The following is a 6,000-nucleotide window of genomic DNA, read 5'->3' on the forward strand; positions in this document are numbered from 1 at the left end:
ATATGCGTAATTTATATTTCCGGCTGGCTTTTACGTGGGCTGAGGCTGAGAAGTTGAATTTTTACACTTTTTTACATGTTTTTTTAATTTTTTATGCATAAATATTGTTTAAAATACACTTATTGTTACTTAAATCGATCTATCTCGACAAACTCCGTGTAACACACGGTGTAACACACAAATCACCGCGCTAAATCGTGAGCTACACTGAATGGAAATGAGCGAGAACGCCAGTTTTGGCCGATCTGCGCTGTGCCCTCTTCTCGACAACCGGCTCGCCAGTGACACAAACTTAAAGTCGTATCGGCAAGCTGACCATGTAAGTTATAAAATGACATCGTATTTACGTATCTGAGACTAATATTTAGAGAGTTAAGGCAGGACGATATAGACCTTTTCATTACTCTACAAATTTCTGTTCTGGTACCCGTATGTTTCGGTGTGATTTTAAAGGCATTTCACGTCAAAACAAGAGAAATCACGTTTTAGATCGGCCATTGTATATCTGTTATTGTGTTTCCATGTGTACTATGCATTAGTAATACATTTACAGTATACAACTTACGATACATCGGACATAGCGTGGGAAATCAACCGGTTCGATATCTGACTATTTCATAGGCTGTACCTCACAAGTCAAAGGCGCGTACTTCACAACCGTTTCGTAGATCAATACGCAGTACGCTGTAGTATTTACAGGTACTGCAACATCGATTTCAAACGTGACCGTTAAATCGATAGGACTCGATTTCGTTCTGGTGAGAGCAATCGACCACGTATAGAAGTACATACTTTCTAAATTTCGCATAAGTGTATGCCGGGACGCTTTCTTCTCGACCATAATACCATTTCTTAAATTATAATAGTAATAATAATAATAATAATAATAATTTATTTATTTATTTATTTTGTTTTTTGTGCAACAGAACAGCTTTACAAAGCCTTCATATGTTGCACAGTATTACATGAAAATATATACAATACTTACAATATCTATAAAGAGTTACAAGTAACAATTAATATATAAGTTGAAAATATAATATTTAAATACATAAATATCAGTATACAATATAAAAATAAATAATAATAATAATAATAATAATAATAATAATAATAATAGTAATCTTTATTTCACAAAATAAGCAGTTTACAAGTGAAAATAAAATTATTTACAGTTATAAATTCTTAATACATAAGTTTAATAAACATACAACTTAACAAAATAAAATAGAAGTAAAATATTAAAAGTAAATAATTATTACATTATCTTGTAGAACTAGGTACTTCCTATGGTAATAACTGTATTGGAGGTTACCATCCAATTATTTTCAATGAGTAAAATAATAAACTAATCATTTATTGAATAATGGTCAAATATGGATTTTCAAGTTGGATCTCAAAATTACGATACAAGTCTTACAGAACTAAAATTTCAGTTAGTGACAAGATTACATATATGTACAAGCAGATTAAATAATTCAGAGCCATAAATACAATACAAGAATACACTGATAAAATTGAAAATGAAATTAATCCTAGATAAAATAGAAAAAAAAAAAATAATAACAAAAATAAAGATATTAAAAATATGAAAGTTTTAGAGTAATCGATTCCACCCAGAATCACAGGCCAGTCAATTAAAGAAACACTCTACATCTTCAATTGACAACAACTAATCATAAATTGTTAGTGAAAACCTTTTAGAGCCTTCTATGGATTTATATTCTATAAATATACAGTAGATTTTTCTGGTGTCGCCTTTCAAGTCATTGTAGAAATGTAATCTGATTTGAGATAAACTTTCACTTTCTTTAACTTGAAAGAGTCAAATTTCGACATACTTTGGTCACTTCGTTTGTTCTATCTGCTACGAAAGCCAATATATCACGTATCTCGGCTTCTTTTCTTGTGAAGAGGTCTGCACTGTCCACGTAATCATATCACTTTGTATAATATCTGATCACTCGTGTGTATCCCAAGTTTCTTGTTCGACCCTAACAGCTTGTCAGCTACAGTCAGGTGCTTGTAGCTACTAACAGACGCTGATAGGCGCTATGTTTACAGGATTTTCAGATGTGTATAACGTTAGGCAACAACAGTTTCGGTTGCCTAATGTTACCAAACAAAGGAGCTAAACTGAGTTTGTCAGTCAGTGAAATCTACAAATACCGCTTTATTCGGTATGAGCCACAGCTTATTCGGTAAATTATCTCTCATGAAAACACTTCTAAAGCGAGGCATATTTAATTCTTTAACGCACTCTTAACATTCCTTATCGTGCAGTGGACGAATTGGTGTATTATCTATTATTTATTTATTAATTATTACTACCACGTTTTTGATTTTACCGACCGCCAGATTTTTGTTTCAGATTCAGACTTCTACCGATTTATTTTTAAGATTTAAATAACTGCCACATTCTTTTTCTTATTATCGACTTCTTATACCACCTAATCTCGATTTTAACTTCATCGCATTTGTTACCGTCCAAGCGGTTGCTGTTTTTCTTATTCAGAATCACACGGGTCACTCGCTGGCAAGCCCTTTCGGCCAACTCTTTAGTAACTTTCGCTCTGGACGGGTAATCTTTGTATTTGGCATAAGCGATGTCGCTTATGCCAAATATTATTTACCTTGATTCGGCCTATATACCATCGCTATCTATTAATCCAGGTGTGAACCGTTATTCATTAACCATAATGAAAATTATCACAAACATTGACTCTGATTTCAAAACCTTTGTTTTTTTATATCAGAAACTTCGGGTAAGTTCTTCCCGCTTGTTTTATCGTTGATCGACTTTGCTTTTTCTTACTGATGTATGTTCTTTGATCGCTTCCGATACATGTAACTTAACGTCATTCATGAAATCTTGCTTTATCTTTTCCACTTCCTTTAATTTCTGATTGAATGCTAACATCACAGTTTTTATATCGTTTTTATATCGACTTGCATAGCTTGTTTATTAGTTTGTATATCGGTGGATAGTTTGTTTCTTCGATGAAGTGCATTTTAATATACGAATAGTAGACGTCTAACTTAGCATCCATTTTCCCCAAGCGGTTATCGTTTTTGGCAAGTATAGCATCTACTCACAGGAAATTGACGGATCCTATGGTTTATCAGGATCACCGTCGTTACGCAACCGACGGTTTTTCACATCGTAATCATCGTTCGGGGTCAAAGAAAAGCCGATACCTGGTGGATTTCGAGAAGCCTTACCGCGTTTGGGATTACCGCTTTCACTACCAATCTTTAATCTTTGCATCTTCTACATTTGTAAGAAAATAAAAACAAAGTCAATGTACTACTTCGCCCTCCGGTGACGGTGTAATCACTTAAATGATACCATACTCTTCCAACTCCTTGACTACGGCAATGATTTTGTTGTTTACACCCTTATTACCAACCCTAAATTCATCGTATAGATATCGAAGTCTATCGACCAATTCATTTGAATCATCCCAGTAAATGTATTGTCTCGATTGTTGTGGATCGAGAAAATTTTAGCAATCCTGAGCCGCTTGGTCTTGTATCATCATCGTCACCACAGTCATCCTTATAATGCATTCTTCTTTCTGGCGATTTTTCTCTGCTAATAGATGATCGTTTTGTTTCTGAAGATTTTGATATAATTTATCCGTATAACATCTTGACTGCTTTTTCGAACTTAGTAATGCCTCAGATAACTCATCAACTTTACTTTCAGCGATACGAGGTCTTTTGACCAGGCTGAACCGTAGTGATCACGTTGTCGTCAGATTTTTGAGACTGTGTTGGAGACATATCGACTTTTGCCCGTCTTAGTAAGAAGGGGAAACTCTTCTTCGAACTTCTCTTCTATTTCACTCATATCGTCTATCCTAATATCACGGTTGCAGATTTTTGGATAATCTTTATTCCATGTAACTTTCGTTTTCAAAAAACGACTGTTAGGTTTACAAAACCCCAATAGTCTTTTTAATTGAATTTATAAGCTCGCTTTCTATATCTTTCCCGATGTTGATCAGAAATGCGATATCGTTTGCATTTCAAGATGTAGTCTGGCGGGTTTTGGTAGAGTTGATTCATTATCATTTGGTAACTATACTTTCTTAAAAGTTTACATGAGAAATGTCCTATTTCTTCAAGGGAAGAAATGTACCCACATATGATATTGTTTTAAAGCTCTAGGAGCGGTAGCCGATGCACTTGACCGGCTGTGGTAGGTCTGACACGTGCCCGCTACCACTGATACCCCATTGTGAGCACAGCCGCAGGCAAAATCTGCTGCAACGTTACATGACCTTGAACTGCGATTCCACTGGGCGAATACCCTGCACCTAGAAAGATCGACCACCTTGTGGCACACCCAACCTCTGACATTACGCCCAAACCAACATCTCTTCACCAAAATGTGACGTCATATGATCTTGAACTGCGCTTGAACCGGTCTATTATATCTACTCACATTCTTAATACTTGTCTGCCTATTAAAAATCACCTCTAACAGAAACATCAGTTGAAGCCAATGTGAAAACAGCAGCACCAGTCACTATGGATACTCGCAAAGACGAATGAAAACGTTATGATGCAAATTGTTTAAAAAGTTTTATTATAAAGTTGGATTCGTTTTGTCGTCACACAATTTTAAATTAATATCAACCGACGGTTATAGAAATGCACGTAGGAAATTTGTCAAATGATTATCCGGTTTTTATACGTACAAATATATTTTTGAAGGTTTTTCAGTCACCTTATACTTCTAGACTATTTGGTAAGTAATCATCTACCGAATAAACTAATAATACAAATTTAAAGAAACAGTACATTTACGGATGAAGATTTTTTAAATGGCTTATAAGACATTAGGTAATTTTAGTTTTTTTAGTTCATTTTTAACTTTCACGAATATGTTGTAGATACTAGTGAATATTTATAAATATATATTTGTATGAAAACATAGGCTAATGGTAAAAATTGTTCTATATATTTAAATGTATGTTATATTTATATGAAAGTGAAGGCTATGGGTAAAAGGTTATCCATTCCTCATATTTTTATTTATTGAAGTTTTATTGTCCTATGAGACAAAAATACTAAGAGAAATAAAAAGTATTAAATTTCATGAGTTTCTAAGTACTCATATTTATGTCTGTTGAGTTCTGTTTAGCCTTTATATTAGGATCAATTTAGTCTGTAGTTTAAGTTAACAGTCACAAAATTTAGTGTTGTAGTTTATGTATTAGACTGATTTTACTACATTTTAAATAATGAATGAGAGTCTTACTCTCTTCAGATATTGAGAATGCCTTCAATATCAAAAATGTGGAACTTTCTTTAGATTTGACTTGTGTACCATATCTAAAACTTCGATTTTTATAAATTCTCTTAGTTTTGATTGTCCAACCTACAGTCTAAAAGTATATTATCAGGGATATCAGTTTTCAGCGAATATTTTTTCAAGTGATAAAGTATATAACCCTCCTTTAAAACACAGAAAACTTCCTCAGCCTTACTAGCCGTTAGCAGAATGGAGATATTTTCTATATTATATTCTATCACAGAAAAAAGAGCCGAAAATAATTTTCTTTCTTAATTAATTTTCTGTTCAAATATTGTCGTATGAAATGTTAACTGTTTTAAATGGATTAAAATATAATATCTAAGCACAAGGTTTCATTTGTGCATATTTTATAATTCTACAGTTTAAATAACCCCTACAGTTTAATGGTTGGGTATTTTGATTTATTTTGTACTACGAGTATTTTCATTTTGTTAAAATACATAAGAAGTAAGTTCATAAAATTATAATTTTTAAGTTATTATTGGCAGTTAATTTTAATCTTTGCAAAATTATCGGGAAGACAAATCGTTGTCAATATTTACAAGAATATAAGGTTTATAATTGTACAAATTAATAAAGTATGTTATTAAAAAATTAAATAAATTTTAAATTAGTAAACAAAGTCCGATATTTTATTCAAAAGTAAGAATACGATTCTACCTAAAAATTTAAGT

Source organism: Lycorma delicatula, chromosome 2 (genome assembly GCF_047948215.1).
Source record: "Lycorma delicatula isolate Av1 chromosome 2, ASM4794821v1, whole genome shotgun sequence".
Classification (NCBI taxonomy): domain Eukaryota; kingdom Metazoa; phylum Arthropoda; class Insecta; order Hemiptera; family Fulgoridae; genus Lycorma; species Lycorma delicatula.